Here is a 17,317-nt window from a genome sequence, read left to right on the forward strand (position 1 = left end):
CTCACCCCTACAACATCCAAGCTCACTCCTGCAACATCCACGCTCACCCCTACACCATCCACGATCACTTCTCCAACATCCATACTCACCCCGACACCATCCACTCTCACCCCGACATCATCCACTCTCACCCCGACACCATCCACTCTCACCCCAACACCATCCACGCCACACCCAACCCCATCCATTCTCATCCCTACAACATCCACTCTCACCCCTACACCATCCACGCTCATCCCTACACCATCCACGCTCATCCCTACACCATCCACGCTCACCCCTACACCATCCACGCTCACTCCTACACCATCCACGCTCACCCCTACACCATCCACGCTCACCCCTACCACATCCACGCTCACCCCCACCACATCCACTCTCACCCCTACACCATCCACGCTCACCACTACACCATCCATGCTTTCCCCTATACCATGCACACTCACCTCTACACCGTGCATGCTCACTCATACAACATCCACTCTCACCACTACACCATCCACGCTCACCTTTACAACATCCACTCTCACCCCTACACCATCCACGCTCACCCCTACAACATTCACGCTCACTCTTGCAACATTCACGCTCACCCCTGCAACATCAACGCTCACCTCGCCAACATCCACACTCACCCTAACACCATCCACGCCCACCCCAACCCCATTCACTCTCACCCCTACAACATCCACGCTCACTCCTACACCATCCATGCTCACCTTTACAACCTCCACGCTCACCCCCTACACCATCTACACTCACTCCTACATCATCCATGCTCACTTTTACAACGTCCATGCTCACCCCTACACCATCCACGCTCACCCCTACACCATCCACGTTTTCTCCTACAACACCCACGCTCACTCCTGCAACATCCACGCTCACCCCTACACCATCCTACCTCACCCCTTCAACATCCACGCTCTCTCATACAAAATCCACGCTCACTCCTGCAACTTCCACGCTCACCCCAACACCATCCACGCTCACCCCTACAATAGCCACGCTCACCCCTACACCATTCACGCTCACCTCTACACCATCCACGCTTTCCTCTATACCATCCACACATCTACACCGTCCATGCTCACTCATACAACATCCACTCTCACCCCTACACCATCCACGCTCACCTTTACAACATCCACTCTCACCCCTACACCATCCACTCTCACCCCTACAACATCCACGCTCACTCCTGCAACATCCACGCTCACCTCTCCAACATCCATTCTCACCCCGACACCATCCATTCTCACCCCAACACCATCCACGCCCACCCCAACCCCATCAACTCTCACCCCTACAACATCCACGCTCACCCCTACCACATCCACCATCACCCCAACACCATCCACGCTCACCGCTACAACATCCAACCTCACTCCTACACCATCTACTCTCACTTCTACAACATCCACGCTCACCCCTACACCATCCACCCTCACCCCACAACATCCAAGCTCACTCCTGCAACATCCACGCTCACCCCTACACCATCCACGATCACTTCTCCAACATCCATACTCACCCCGACACCATCCACTCTCACCCCGACATCATCCACTCTCACCCCGACACCATCCACTCTCACCCCAACACCATCCACGCCACACCCAACCCCATCCATTCTCATCCCTACAACATCCACGCTCACCCCTACACCATCCACGCTCATCCCTACACCATCCACGCTCATCCCTACACCATCCACGCTCACTCCTACACCATCCACGTTTACTCCTACAACACCCACGCTCACTCCGGCAACATCCACGCTCACCCCTACACCATCCACACTCACCCCTACAACATCCACGCTCACCCCTACAATAGCCACGCTCACCCTTACACCATCCACGCTCACCTCTACAACATCCACGCTCACCCCTACACCATCCACGCTCACCACTACGCCATCCACGCTTTCCCCTATACCATCCACACTCACATCTACACTGTCCATGCTCACTCATACAACATCCACTCTCACCCCTACACCATCCACGCTCACCTTTACAACATCCACTCTCAACCCTACACCATCCACGCTCACCCCTACAACATCCACGCTCACTCCTGCAACATCCACGCTCACTCCTACACCATCCATGCTCACCTCTCCAACATCCATACTCACCCCGACACCACCCACTCTCACCGCGACACCATCCACGCTCACTCCTACACCATCCACGCTCGCCTTTACAACCTCCACGCTCACCCCCTACACCATCTTCGCTCACTCCTGCAACATCCACTCTCGCCCCTACAATATCCACGCTCACCCCTACACCAGCCACGCTCACCCCTACACCATCCACGCTCACTCCTACACCAGCCACTCTCACCTCTCCAACATCCATACTCACCCCGACACCATCCACTCTCACCGCGACACCATCCACTCTCACACCCCACTCCATCCACGCCCCCTTCTTGGGTGTCTGTATATACATCTGGGGTTATGTGTTTCCTCTCTCTCGTAAATTTAGCTCTTCTGTACCTGATGATGACTGCTTGTGTTGCAACCGAAACGTCGTACGCTATTGTTATTTTATTATTTTTTATTTATACGTGACTTTACCGAAAAAAACAAAGAGTAATTCTTGCAGTCACGAAAGCTTCGAATCAAGTCATCCAGACTGTTTGATGCCACTCTTTTGGGGATCAACCAGGAGCACAGAATAAAGGTTTTATGAGCGATGACCTCCAAAAGTATAGTTGAATGTTGATTGTTTTATACATCTGAATGTGCGACAGGTCTTTCCAAGCATGGCCTACGACCATATCACCCTGAATGCGCCCGATCTCGTCTGATCTCGGAAACTAAGCAGGGTCGAGTCTGGTTAGTACTTGGATGGGAGACTGCCTGGGAATAGCAGGTGTTGTATGCTTTTGTTTACTTGGATCTGGATGGCTCGCTTTTTACACTTCGACTCATCCAGTGAGTGCACCTGCCAATTTCACGTCGATATGGTGTACTGCATTGGGATCAATATTTTCTTGTAAAATAATGTTTGATGCCACTCTTTTGGGGCTCAACCAGGAGCTCAGAAACAGGTCCCTGCAGGGTGGGCTGGTAGGACAAGTCTCTGCGCTGTCTATTACTGATTTTATACACCCAACAGCACGAGATTTCACTTCGTTAAAGTATTGAAAGGGGACGGACGGACGTACGGACACATTAATCTATTGCAGGCTGGTACACTCAGTTTACAACTTCGTTCCTACCAGTATAAAGGTTTTTTGAGCGATGACCTCCAGAAGTAAAGTTGAATGTTGATTGTTTTATACATCTGAATGTGCGACAGGTCTTTCCAAGCATGGCCTACGACCATATCACCCTGAATGCGCCCGATCTCGTCTGATCTCGGAAGCTAAGCACGGTCGAGTCTGGTTAGTACTTGGATGGGAGACTGCCTGGGAATACCAGGTGTTGTAGGCTTTTGTATATTTGGATCTGGATGGGTCGCTTTTTACACTTCCACTCATCCAGTGAGTGCACCTGCCAATTTCACATCGATATGGTGTACTGCATTGGGATCAATATTTTCTCGTAAAATACTGTTTGATACCACTCTTTCGAGGCTAAACCAGGAGCTCAGAATAAACGTTTTCATGAGCGATAACCTCCAGTAGTATAGTTGAATGTTGATTGTTTTATACATATGAGTGTTCGACAGGTCTCTGCAAGCACGGCCTACGTCCATATCACCCTGAATGCGCCCGAACTCGTCTGATCTCGGAAGCTAAGCAGGGTCGAGCCTGGTTAGTACTTGGATGCGAGACTGCCTGGGAATACCTGGTGTTGTAGGCTTTTGCATTGTTATATCTGGATGGGTCGCTTTTTACACTTCGACTCATCCAGACTGTTTGATGCCACTCTTTCGGGGCTCAACCAGGAGCTCAGAATATAAGTATTCATGAACGATGATTTCCAGAAATATAGTTGAACTTTAATTGTTTCATACATCTGAATGTGCGACAGGTGTGTGCAAGCATGGCCTACGACCATATCACCCTGAATGCGCCCAATCTTGTCTGATCTCGGAAGCTAAGCAGGGTCGAGCATGGTGAGTACTTGGATGGCAGACTGCCTAGGAACACCAGGTGTTGTAGGATTTTGTATTTTTGGATCTGGATGGGTCGCTTTTTACACTTCGACTCATCCAGTGAGTGCACGTGCCAATTTCACGTCGATATGGTGTACTGCATTGGGATCAATATTTTATCGTAAAATAATGTTTGATGCCACTCTTTCGGGGCTCAACCAGGAGCTCAGAATAAAGGTTTTATGAGCGATGACCTCCAGAAGTATAGTTGAATGTTGATTGTTTTATACATCTGAATGTGCGACAGGTCTTTCCAAGCATGGCCTACGACCATATCACCCTGAATGCGCCCGATCTCGTCTAATCTCGGAAGCTAAGCAGAGTCGAGCCTGGTTAGTACTTGGATGGGAGACTGCCTGGGAATACCAGGTGTTGTAGGCTTTTGCATTGTTGTATCTGGATGGGTCGCTTTTTACACTTCGACTCATCCAGTGAGTGCACCTGCCAATTTCACGTCGATATGGTGTACTGCATTGGGATCAATATTTTATTGTAAAATACTGTTTGATGCTACTCATTCGGGGCTAAACCAGGAGCTCAGAATAAACGTTTTCATGAGCGATGACGCCGACGTGTTCAGTGAGCACGATTCGGATGTGGGCCGGACTGACCTTGTTAAGCACCAAATTGGCACCGGTGCCGCCCAACCAATTAAACTCCCCACATACCGAGTGGGCGCGCCTGAACGGGCCCAGATTAAAGATGCCATCGTGGAAATGCTCCGAGATAACATAATCCAGCCCTCAGCTAGCCCCTGGTCTGCCCCGGTGGTACTGGTGATGAAAAAGGATGGGTCGACCCGGTTTTGTGTTGATTACCGAAAGTTGAACGCAGTCACCCTCGGCGATGCCTTCCCCATCCCCCGCATCGATGACACCTTTGACAGCCTCGCGGTGGCGCGGTATTTTTCCACCCTCGATCTAGCATCCGGGTACTGGCAGGTGGATATGGCGGAGGAGGATCGGCCAATGACTGCATTTACCAAACCGATGGGACTGTTTGAGTTTCGGATACTCCCGTTCGGACTCACTAATGTGCCTGCGACGTTCCAGTGGTTGATGGAGCTGGTGATGCGGGGCTTGCAGTGGGAACAGTGCCTAATTTACCTGGATGACATGATAGTGTTCAGTATATCTCTGTCTGAGGACTGGTCCAGGTTATGAGAGGTGTTCCAGCGACTGCGAGCCGCCCATCTCAAACTCAAGCCACGTAAGTGTTATGTTGCGCAGCACAAGGTGGGGTACCTTGGACACCGAATCAGCGAGGCAGGGTTGCGCACCGATCCGGAGAAGGTACGCGCCATAGTGGAATGGCCATGGCCAAGGAACCTGACGGAGATCAGGTCATTCTTGGGGCTCGCCACCTATTATCATCGATTTGTAAAGGGATTCAGCGAGATTGCACGCCCCCTCACCCAACTCACTTCCCCTAAGAACCCTTATCAGTGGACGGAGGCCGCCTGACGGCCTTCACCACCCTCAAAGACCACCTCACCCATACCCCCACCCTGGCTTTCCCGGATTTTTCCACCGATTTGATTTTGGACACCGACGCCTGCAGCTATGAGCTGGGCGCGGTGTTGTCACAGGTGCAGGATGGGATGGAGCGGGCCATCGCATACGCCAGCTGGACCCTGAGCAGGGCCGAGCTGAACTATTGCGTGACCCGTCAGGAACTGTATGCCGTGATCTTCACATGTAAACAGTTCTGGCCGTATTTGTATGGCAGAAAATGTCGGGTGCGGAGTGACCATTATGCTCTGCAGCTCCATCTCACATTCAAGAAACCGCGGGGGCAGATGACCCGATGGCTGGCGCAGCTGCAGGAATACAACCTGCAGATCGAGTACCGGGCTGGGCGGATGCACGAAAATGTGGACACCTTGTCGAGGCAGCCCATGGTGTGCGCCGAGACGAGGGCGGAGGAGGCCTGCCCATGCTTCATGGGGGACGCTGCCAACAGGCAACGCCCCCCCGGGAGCGCACTGAGACCCCCCTCTCACGAGAGAGAGTGCAGTATGCGCCGCGGAGACCCCTACAGAAGGAGCCGACGGACTGCCCCACCCTGACCGGGCGGATCCAAGAGGACGTCAGCTGCGCCTTCCCGGGCCTGGACGACGAGCAGTTGAGACAGACCCAGCAACGGGACCCGGATCTGGCGGCAGTGGAAGCGGCCCTGCGGGAAAAGAAGAGCACCCTACCAGGACCCTGGAGTGGTTTGTATGCCCGGTTGTGTGTGCAGAACGGGGTGGTAAGAGGGTGCATCTGTGTTCCCGCCCAGGTGCGACCCCAGCTGCTATGGCTGGTGCACGACCACCTGCTCGGGGGCCATGATGGGGAACGGCGCACTAGGGAGACCCTGCGTCGCCAATATCTCTGGCCCAAATTGGCGCAAGACGTGGCCGCCTGGGTACAGGGCTGCCGCGCGTGTCAGCAATGTGGGCCGAAAGCGGCGCAATATCAGGTACCCCTGAGGCCGTTCCGCGTCAGTCGGACAAACCAGCTGGTTGGGATCGACCTACAGGGGCCATTTCCGCGATCCCACCGGTGGAGTATTTCGCACGCTATCCCGTGGCGGTGGCCATCCCCGATAAGACGGCCCTTGTGGTGGCCTGGGCATTCGTGGAGCACTACGTACTTAAGCACGGGATCTCCGAATGGGTCATTACCGAGCAAGGTAGTGAGTTCGAGGCAGAGCTGTTTCAGGTGCTGTGCCGCGAGTTCGGAATCCAGAAGGACCGAACCACGGCGTACCACCCCCAGGTGAACGGTATGGTGGAGCGTATGAACCAGACCTTAGCTGGGAAGCTCAAATGCATGGTGGCCGCAACTCAGCAGGACTGGGACGAACACCTCCCCTATGCCCTGTTCTCCTACGCCACCACAGTACACACGTCTACGGGACAGACCCTGTTCCTAATGATGTGTGGCCGTGAGTCTCGTCTACCTGCAGATCTGCTGTTCGGCGTTCCCCCACTGCAACGGGATGAGGGGAGCCGCCCCGTGGAGCACCTGATGGAGACTCTGCGAGGGGCCCGGGGCCGGGCCTACCCACAAGGAGAGGCCGCGCATCGGCACCAAGAGCAGGGCGCCCGGCCCCTTATGGAGCCCCCCTTCTACTCGGCGGGCTCTAACGTGTGGCTATACACCCCTCGTGTCGGGGCTGGACAGCTGGGGAAACTGACCACCTACTGGCGCGGACCCTGGACCGTGGGGCGGCAGATCTCCCCCTGGACGGTGCTGATTCAGGGCGGAGACAGGGGCCGAGAGATGGTGGTCAACGTCCGCCAATTAAAACCATGGAAGGCAGCCCCAGCAAGGGAGAACCCCGCAGTTTGGGTACCCCGAAATCCCGGGGTCCCAACACCCTCCATGCTCGGCCCCGAGGGGTCACGGCCCAGGCCGGGGGGGGCGGGGACGATGGCACCTAAACCCTGCTGCCTCTGAGTTTGTTCCCCAGCCCACAGGTGCCGAGGGACGAGAGGAGCCATTGGAATGGAGGAAGAGACCGCCGCTAAAAGCCCAAAAGACGGAGCCACCACCCCCGAGGCCAGCCACGAGGGCCGGGCGAGTCCCGCGGACCCCGCGGCGCTACCTCGTGGGGGCAACCCAGGCGAGATGCTCCAGTCAACCCGGGACGGAGACTGGCACCTCGGCGGGCTATGTGGTGCCATAGCAGCGAAGCCACTCCGTCGGAGCCATGCCTGCAACGCCACCACGGGAGAGCGTGCAGGCCGAAGCTGCTTCTCCCTCACCATCCCCAAAATGAGCACACACAACACACACACCCCCCACGTAGGACCTCGTGGGGAAGTCACCTGGCCTCCAGGTTTTCACCCAGGGGCCTTCTTCGTAGGGACATCCCTCACGGTTTCCTGGGGCCAGGGAATTGTCCGACTTCCCCCAGGTTGAATTACACCACAGAGCCGTGAATTGACGTGCAATTGCATGCTCACGACAAGGCTACTCAGTCACCGCGGTTAGGTCCACACGAGCACCAGGGGAAGCATCCGATTGGCCGGCAAAGTACGCTTGCACGCCGTGGCCAATGGCAACGGCCCAACGGCGGCCCCTGTTGATGGGTAGAGAGGGAAGCGGACGTCTGTGAAGGCACCGAGGTGGACGCACCAATGGCGGTGGGGTATCGCGGGTTAGCCGGGCAGACCTTTGATGTAGAGAGGGATAAAATGGGAGAGGAGAGCGACGATGGGGGTTCGCGTTCTCCTCAAATGAGCGATCGGAGCAGTCAGCTTGCCGGCCACTGGGTCGTCCGTGGGACGAGTATCAGCGAAGCCAGGCCCCGCTCCCCGCAAGAACCTCGTGCAGCCTCGTCTCTCCGCGACGGCCCACGCATCGGAGGCGAAATGTGAGTACGAAAGCGAGAGTGGGGAGTTTCACTCCAAGGGGACGAGGTAGATCAGGTTTAGACCATCGAGAGATAGGTTAAACCTGCCCTGCTGACCCGGACTGACTTGGGTAATAGTAGCCCACAGACACGCCAGGAATAAATCGTCAGTGATCAACAAACCTTGTGTGGTTTCTGCGAGTGTGGAACGGGCACATGGTGGTGTGAGTCCGCTCGTCGTGGTACGGGGATTTGCACGTGGGTAACTCTGTTGAGGCGGCCATTGTGTGCGGGCCCGACCGGGGTTCCTGCGTCGTACCCTGTGTTTGTGCGCGAGTGTGTATTTACCCACGTGTTTGCGCTCGCCCCTGCGCGTAGCTCGTGATTAGCGTGTGTGTGTGGCGAGCGGCGGCGGACTCGTACAGGGGCACGTGAGGTTACTCATCCGCCCTTGTGTTTAACGTGTGCGTCAGGTAGACAGGCGGCGTACACGCAAAATTATCCATACTGCCTTTGTTTAGCCTGTGCCCGCGGTGAGCGACGGTGGACTCGCCTGGGTACACGTGGGATTATCCCTACAGCCCTTTAAACAATCTCCATTGCCCGCCCTCGGTGGCAACGCGTGTGCGAAGGACGTAATTGCCCTCTGACCCCCGGTTCAGCGCGTGAGAGTGGTGCGTGGGGTTGTGTGAACGGATACGTCGCGTTTGAGTGGCTGAGAAGCGACAGATTGATTCCAGGCAGCCATGCGCCAGCCCCGAGCTATGCCCCCCAAACAGAACCTGCGGACCCGAGGGGCTCCGGCGCGAGGAGAGGAGCTGGGGAGCAGTAGCCCTCTCCCCACGAGTGAGCAGTTGGATAGCGGTGGCTCTCACATGAGCGAGGAGTCCGGAACCTGCAGCTCTCCCGAGATCAACCCTCCCCCGGAGGGGGAGCCAGGGGCCCACGTCCCTCACAATATCGCGTCCCTCCTGCGTTCTCTGCGGCTGTGCCGATCTGATTATAGAGTGCTTTGGGAAGGGTAATTGCCCGAAACGTGTTTTGATGTTGCGCGCCAGTTCCTCGTGAGAGTGGACCGGGTTCCTTATTCTCGTAGAATCGCAGCCACGCGCTCTGCTCGGGAGTCGCGAGCGACGCGCGGTTGCGTGAGGCGCTGTCTGCTGCTACTGCAGCAGCTGCAGTAGCCGAGGAGGGCTCTGTCTCAACCGAGAAAGCGGTGATATAGAGGATGTGTCACCCATCCTCACACACTCGCACAACACAAACAGCACGCATACCTTCCGCACTCGACATCACGCATGCCTAACGCATCAAGGGTCGGAGGTCAGGGATCACCACGTCACGCACGCGGCACGCTCGGGCGGGGAAGAGAGATCGGGGTGTGAGCACGACGTGCACGAAACGCAATCCGATGAGTGAGTGGTTGACACTCGGATCGGATTGGTGCGGAGAGCGGATCGGGAAAGAGCGAGAAGTGGGAGAAAGGTAATTGGTGGAGAAGAGGTTTAAAAGTGACTGAAAAACGTGGAACTGGGTTGGTTTGATGATGAGTGTTGCTGTAATGTACGAGCGGTGACAACGAAATAAATAAGTTGAAGTACACCAGCCCGAGTCTCCTTTTCAATGTGTCCTCGTCGTCCTCACCATGTCTGGACGTGGCAAGACCGGTGGTTAATCTCGAGCCAAGGCAAAGTCCCGTGCAGCACACTCGCACGAATATTTTCATAACCAAACGCTCACAGCATTGAGCGTTTGGTTACAAAAACATGTTTTCTGTCGGTAGGTTTTCGCAGTGCATAGTTGTGTACCAAAACGATTTCAGAGTCATGGTTTTGAACAACCATGCAGTAAAATCTATTTCATTCGTGGTGGTCTCAACAAAGAGCATATTCTATACACGATATTTGAATGTTGCGATAATTTTCACCCGAATTATGGGGAAGTGAAATCCAAACAATGGAAAGAGGTTTTACATCTGACGCTTGTTATGACCTCGTTATTACATCTTAAAAAATGTGCAGTTTCAAAGATTAACATCTTATTTAGATGATGTATACTGAATGGTGCCAAAACAACCACTGCACGGTCTCTCGTGGTTTTAATCGAGTATCTTTTTTTGGAAGGGTATTTTCTTGAGAAAGGAGCAGCGCTTAAGGACACCAAAGCAGCTCATAGCCACTTGACTTTGATGCGGCATTCTGCAATGATACAAACCACGAGCGTCGAGTTTGTTATGAAAACGGCTTCCCCATCGAGTCCTTTGCAAGCTGACGACCCCAATCAACACGCTCCCTTAGCATCACGTCACGACTCCACGGACCAATGAGAGCGCGCTCTGCGCCAGAGATCTCTGATCTCCAGGTTCGCAGCGCGCTAACCGTTGCACCACCGCTCCCCACACTTTCACAAACAAAGACAAAGATCCCCCGTGTAGCCTTAACAGAATGTTGGGGCAGGTACTGTTAGCGACTACCTATGAAGAACGGCACGGTACACGAGGGCATAAGTGACCAACACCATCCCCGGCCGCATTTGTCTCCCTAGTCGTGATGTTTACACAACGTGTTGATTTCAGGCTGAATTAGCGAGGCCAATAACCGATTCAGACAATCGTCACTTGTCTTTGCCGTGAGCGGGAATCGAACTGATTGGCCGGCTTCGTGGCGAAGTGCGTTAATCACAACACTACCGCTCCCCACATTCACCAGCTCACACAAAGACACAGATCCCGCAGCACCTACCCCCCAACAGCCCTAACAGATTATTAGGGCAGGTGCTGTGAGCAAGCACCTGTGAAGGCCAGCACGGCTTGGCGAATGGGTTATTGTATGCTTGAGAACTTGAGAGGGTGGGTGGGTGGTTTGTGAGTTATTGATTGGATTTCTCCAGTATAAATACATATTCTAATTAATTTGTACGTAGGTATCTTAAATAAATATTCGGACAATGGAACATCTATTTACATTCGTATTCACGCGTTGTTATACGAAGTGTATTTGTTGGGGTGTGTGTGTGCACCTTCTACCAACAGTCTGTTCAGAAGGGTGCGCGAGGCGCGTGTGAGTGGTTAGTGTGCTGGGTTCCTCTCTGATTCGTGTACCAAGGAGCACGTGACTCGCCGTGGCGTCACCCAAATCGCCAGTTGCCTCGCAACGAGTTGTCCGACGCGCCGTCACGAGGCCCTAACCGATGTCACGTGGTCCTAACTGCCATATTGAGCAGAGGCGTTGAGCAGAGAGCTGCGTTCTTGCGTTGCTCAAGATTTCCAAATGATGACCTCATACGAGAATATTGCACGAAAAGATATTGACATGGTGAGTGGAGCGAGTGTTTCTGTGTGTGTGTGTAGATTCCTGTGTGGGGAGTAGGCAGGGCTGTTGTGTCGCTAGAGGAGTAGCGCGAATTTATATTCCACGGTGGTTGGTATTTAGTGAAAAAGTCATGGGCCTCCTCTTTGTCTACTCAGACTCAAAACGATTACAGTATCTGATTCAACGTGTTAAAACATCACCTATGTAAAGAGCCCCCGTTGAAAACATCAGCATAGGGGAGACAAAGGTGGCCAGGCGTGGTGTGCCGTGCTGCTCTTCAGCACAGCACTGGTCCAAGGCTGCCAGGGGGATCTTCGTCTCTGTAGCTGTATATGAGGAGCATGCTTAGCGGCACGCTTCACGATTTTCTTCCTCCGCCTCCCCCCCGTTCCCTCCCTTTCGACTCCGGATTCTGAGAAGCCTGCGAAGTCCCCCTCCACAGCCGCTTGGGCCGAAGTGGTCGCAGACTACGAGGCGAACCAAGGTACTGAACATCTTTGAAAACGAGCTGTATAGTTCATCGTATTCCTCCAGTATGAATATAGATTGAGATTCTGATTCTGACTAGGGGCAGGTGCTCATAGCAAGTACCAATCAGCACCACCACTCACTTTCCTCAAATAGCTTTGACGTGCCCGTCCTTGATCGATAGTAAACAATAATTTAATACCGACGATGAGTACATCAATGTGCGTGTCTCTTTGGCCTGTGGCCACATCTGCCAGAAGCACTTATGTGTAAATTTGCCTCTTTGGTTTTCCTTCTAAAGAACGTGACGAGTTGCTATCTATTTAACAAGTAATTAAGTCATAAGGATAGTCTCGGTAACGATAAATAAGTAAATCAATGATAAACGAGCGCTAAGTAAACAAGTAAAGTCTTTATTATAGCGATGTCGGTGGGCAACAACAAACCCGGGTAGCCATGGCAACGGCCTCCCCGCTCCAACTGTCGCCAACGGTCCAGGCCTCGAGCCCCGCCCTCTGGTGACGTCACTGCCACGGCTTATGTGGCCCCGCCCCCGTCTTCTGCAGGCTCCGCCCCCATCGTAGAACACTACAATTATAATCTTAGCTCTTTCGGTAAAGTCACGTTGAAGGGAAACAATAAAATAATAAAATATATATAAAACAATAAAAATTCTCACGACGTTTCGACCGTTTGTGTTATGTTCCCTTCAATGTGACTTTACCGAAAGTGCTAAGAATATGAATTACTGCAGTCACGAAAGCTTTAAATCAAAATTTACACTACAATTACTTTGATATAAAATATAATTAGTATATAATTACAATAAAAACATTGATGACATGGCCGTCTAGATGCGTTGCCTAGCCAAGGTCACCCTCGCAATGATGTATTTGGGTCGTACATATTCCAAGGTCCGTGTGCTCCTCCCACAAGCTTTCCATGCAATTCTAAGGGTGCAGCCGACGTTTAAGTACAATGATCATAGAATGTTGACGTGGATGACTGAATGACGAATGTGAGTACTTGCATGATGATAATTAAGGGTACGGTCCAGGTACTGCCCAGTGCTGATGACATCCCCCTACTGTGCCCTAGGTCTCACTCATCCCCCAGAATCCTGTGAAGGAGCGGAGTCAACAGAGTTCCACCACCTCCTCCACGACGCCTGCCTCCTGACAGCCGAGAATCCCCTGCTGGGATATGAACAGCTGTGCAGCTGCTGTTGCTGCCTGGGCCTGTGCGGGCCTCAGTTATCTCAGGTCGACCCTGCGCCAGTTCCTACAGTCGGGTTCTGGGAGGCGGCGGTTGTTAAGGACATCTGGCTCGAGATGGAAGTAGCCAAGAAGTCACCTCAACGACGCCGGCAAAAAAAAGCAGCTGGACCCAACAGCAGCAGCTGCTTGGCTCGTCCCACAAAGCGTCCCCGAGCTCCGGTGGGGGTGATGACGCGGGCCCAGAGGACTTGCCCCTCCTTCGTGGCCGAGGAGCAGGGCTATGAAGTGGGAGGCCACCTGAGAGTCAACCTCTCATATTATAATGACTTTTGCGGGAGGCCTTCACTCAGCAAGAAGAGGCGCTGCCACGGGGAGAAGATTTTCGTCTGAAAATCTTCTCCCCGCCTCCCCTCCATCCTGCCCGACCATCTCACCCCCCACCATCACTCTCCAAACCACCCTCCACCATCACCATCCACTCACCCCCCACCTTCACAGTAAGCCCCAACCCCCATCATCACTATTCGGTGTGCCCTCCACCATCACTATCCGCCCCAAACCCCACAATCACCATCCAACCAGCCCCGCAACATCACTATCCACCCATCCCCCACCATCACAATCTGCCCCATCCACCACCATCAACGAACGCCTCATCCCCACTATCCCCCCCCACCACCATTACTATACACCCATCCCCCCACCATGACGATCTGCCCGACCAACTACAATCACTATTAGCCCCACCCCTTACCAATACAATCCGCCTCACCCTTCCCCATCACGATCCGCCTCACTCCTCACCATCACTATCCGCCCCCCCCCCCCCTAACATCACTATTCACCACCCCTCACCATCACTATCCAACCCAGCCACTACCATCACAATCCGCCCGACCCCCTACCATCACTATCCGCCCCAAACCCCACAATCACTATCCAACAAACGCCGCAACATCACGATCCACCCAACCCCCCAACATCACAATCTGCCCCACCCACCGTCATTACTATACGCCCATCCCACCGCCATCACGATCTGTCCCACCCACCACAATCACTATTAACCCCACCCCTTACCATTCCTATCCGCCTCACCCTTCACCATCACTACCCTCCTCAATCTCCCCCATCACAATCCACCCACCCCTCACCATCACTATCCACCTGAACCTGCACCATCACGATCCGCCACACGCCCAAATATTACTATATGCCCATCCCCCCCACCATCACTATCTTCCCCACCCACAACAATCGCTTTTCGCCCCACCCCTTACCATCACTATCCAACCCATCCTCGACAAAGACCAAGAAGACGAATCCAAGATGGCCGCCTGAGGCGCGCGTGCGCTCCCGGGGCGTTCCCGGGCCGCACTCCGAGCAGGGGCTGGTGGGGCCGTTTGTGAGGGGCCGAGGGAGCCGACAGAAGGATCCGATGGAGCCGAGGGGGCCGGGGGGGGGGGCGACGGGGGCGGGGGGGGGGCGACGGAGCCGGGGGGGGGGGCGACGGAGCCGGGGGGGGCGACGGAGCCGGGGGGGGACGACGGAGCCGGGGGGGGACGACGGAGCCGGGGGGGGGGGCGACGGAGCCGGGGGGGGGGCGACGGAGCCGGGGGGGGGGCGACGGAGCCGGAGGGGGGGCGACGGAGCCGGGGGGGGGGGCGACGGAGCCGTGGGGGGCGACGGAGCCGGGGGGGAACGACGGAGCCGGGGGGGGGCGACGGAGCCGGGGGGGGGGCGACGGAGCCGGGGGGGGGGCGACGGAGCCGGGGGGGGGCGACGGAGCCGGGGGGGGGGCGACGGAGCCGGGGGGGGGCGACGGAGCCGGGGGGGGCGACGGAGCCGGGGGGGGCGGGGCGACGGAGCCGGGGGGGGGCCGACGGAGCCAAGGGAGGGCCGACGGAGCCGGAGGGGGGGGGGGAGGGGGCGACGCGCGAGCAGAGGGAGCCGACACTGACTTTATCATACATCATACACTGACTCCCTCACACATCATGCACTGACTCACTCATCGTGTGCTGGCTCACTCGCACATCATAAACTCACTCACACTGCCGCTGACTCACTCACACATCATACACTGACTCACTCATCATGCGCTGACTAACACATTGTGCGCTGACTCACACATCATACACTCACGCTGCTGCTGACTCACTCACACATCATACACTGACTCGCACATCATACACTGACTCACTCATCATGTGCTGACTAACACATCGTACGCTGACTCACACATCATACACTCACTCAACCTAATACGGACTCAACCATCATACAGTGACTCGCACATCATACACTCACTCACGCTGCTGCTGACTCACTCACACATCATACACTGGGAGTGTCGTGCTGCCAGTTATGGCTGCAGGTTTTTGTCGTCAGTGTTATGTATATCGTTTATTGTTAAATTTAAAATTACAGTTCCTAAGATTACTGTTGTTACATTGTTTTTTATAGCTTTATTTTGGTGATTCAAAAACATATGGTTAATCTAAATTGTCTTATAGTTCATATTCTTAGTTCTTTCGGTAAAGTCGCGTTGAAGGGAAACAACAAAATAATAAAAAATATATGAAACAATAAAAATCAAAATTTGTCTTATAGTTGTTGTTGTTGGCTTGCACCACATTGTGATTTTTGCACACAGCGTTTTAATACGTTTTTTTGTGTGTGTGGAATATTTCCTGGTTTATTCCAGGACAGTGGTTCTTAACCTTGTTGGAGGTACCGAACCCCACCAGTTTCATATGCGCATTCACCGAACCCCTGTTTAGTGAAAAATAAAATGTGATTTTTTTCAAATTCAAGACATAGATATGTTTTTTACTGGTACACAAAATGAGCCGTGCATGAACATTACCTTGTTCAAAGAATAAAACCAACACAATGCATAAACTCACAACAAATTACATACCTGGAAATCAATGTGACTTCTGCTGTTGCCTTTGAGAGATCAGTTCAGATATGCGTGGCTTCACCTTGGCAAGTGCCACTCTCATGTCATTTTCACAGCAAAGTCTGTTCCTTTTCTTCGTTTTTATGTCCAGCATCTTCGAAAAGGATTGCTCACAAAGATATGTTGTAACAAATGGTATAAAAAATCCAGGGCTTTCTTAGCAATAACTGGATACTTGTTCATTTGTCGACACCAAAACGTTGAGAGCGTTGTTGTTCTGAAGAGTTGCTGTTGAACCTGGCTCTGCTGAATTTCAATGATTTCGTCGAGGAATTCATCATTGACATCTGCTGTTTCAACAGCAAACGTGAACGGCTGTCTCACCCATGCTGGATATGACTCTCTTGTAGGGAAATATCCGTCGAGAGACTTTGCAAGCTCATCTAAGTGCGTGGCAATTGTTTGCTTCAGTTCTGTGGATACAGAAATATCTCCGATTCCAGACACATCTTCGATCTTACTTGCACAGTCGTCCAGAAGCGGGAAGTTTGCGAAGTTATTGTTCTCTGTTCGTCGTTTCCATAACGCTAGCTTTTTTTGAAAAGCCTTCAGGTGTTCTTCCGCTTCCATGATATTGACTCCACCACCCTGCATCTGCTGATTGAGATGATTGAGAGCTGCGAATATATCAGCCATGTACGCTAAAATGAGAATGAACTCAGGATTTTTGAAGCAATCTGCATGGCAGTGTTGGTGCTCTTGCAAAAACAGGGCTAATTCCACACGCATGGCAAAAACACGATTCAGCACCTGTCCCCGGGATAACCACCGAATATTAGAATGGAGCAGAAGTACCTCAAATTCAGAGCCCATTTCTTTACACAGCTCACTGAAGATGCGGTGCCTCAGAGCACTTTTTCGCACATAGTTCACACATTCCACCACAGTTTTTAA

The 17,317-nt window shown here is 53.5% G+C and overlaps 4 non-coding genes and 1 pseudogene across 4 annotated transcripts; all 5 read left to right on the top strand.

The window, feature by feature from the left end:
* Positions 1-2,781: 2,781 nt before the first annotated feature.
* Positions 2,782-2,900, top strand: LOC142927783 (5S ribosomal RNA). The gene has a single exon (XR_012944707.1). It is a non-coding gene; the product is annotated as a 5S ribosomal RNA (ribosomal RNA).
* Positions 2,901-3,332: 432 nt separating this feature from the next.
* LOC142926084 (5S ribosomal RNA) lies at positions 3,333-3,451 on the top strand. Its single transcript, XR_012943009.1, has one exon. It is a non-coding gene; the product is annotated as a 5S ribosomal RNA (ribosomal RNA).
* A 253-nt stretch (positions 3,452-3,704) lies between these two features.
* On the top strand, positions 3,705-3,823 carry LOC142927398 (5S ribosomal RNA). The gene has a single exon (XR_012944323.1). It is a non-coding gene; the product is annotated as a 5S ribosomal RNA (ribosomal RNA).
* A 186-nt stretch (positions 3,824-4,009) lies between these two features.
* Positions 4,010-4,128, top strand: LOC142928582 (5S ribosomal RNA; annotated as a pseudogene).
* Positions 4,129-4,380: 252 nt separating this feature from the next.
* LOC142926720 (5S ribosomal RNA) lies at positions 4,381-4,499 on the top strand. The gene has a single exon (XR_012943644.1). It is a non-coding gene; the product is annotated as a 5S ribosomal RNA (ribosomal RNA).
* The last annotated feature ends 12,818 nt before the right edge of the window (positions 4,500-17,317 follow it).

The sequence above is a fragment of the Petromyzon marinus genome, chromosome 23 (assembly GCF_048934315.1).
Source record: "Petromyzon marinus isolate PM22_M1 ecotype Great Lakes invasive population chromosome 23, UKy_Petmar_22M1.pri1.0, whole genome shotgun sequence".
Lineage (NCBI taxonomy): Eukaryota > Metazoa > Chordata > Hyperoartia > Petromyzontiformes > Petromyzontidae > Petromyzon > Petromyzon marinus.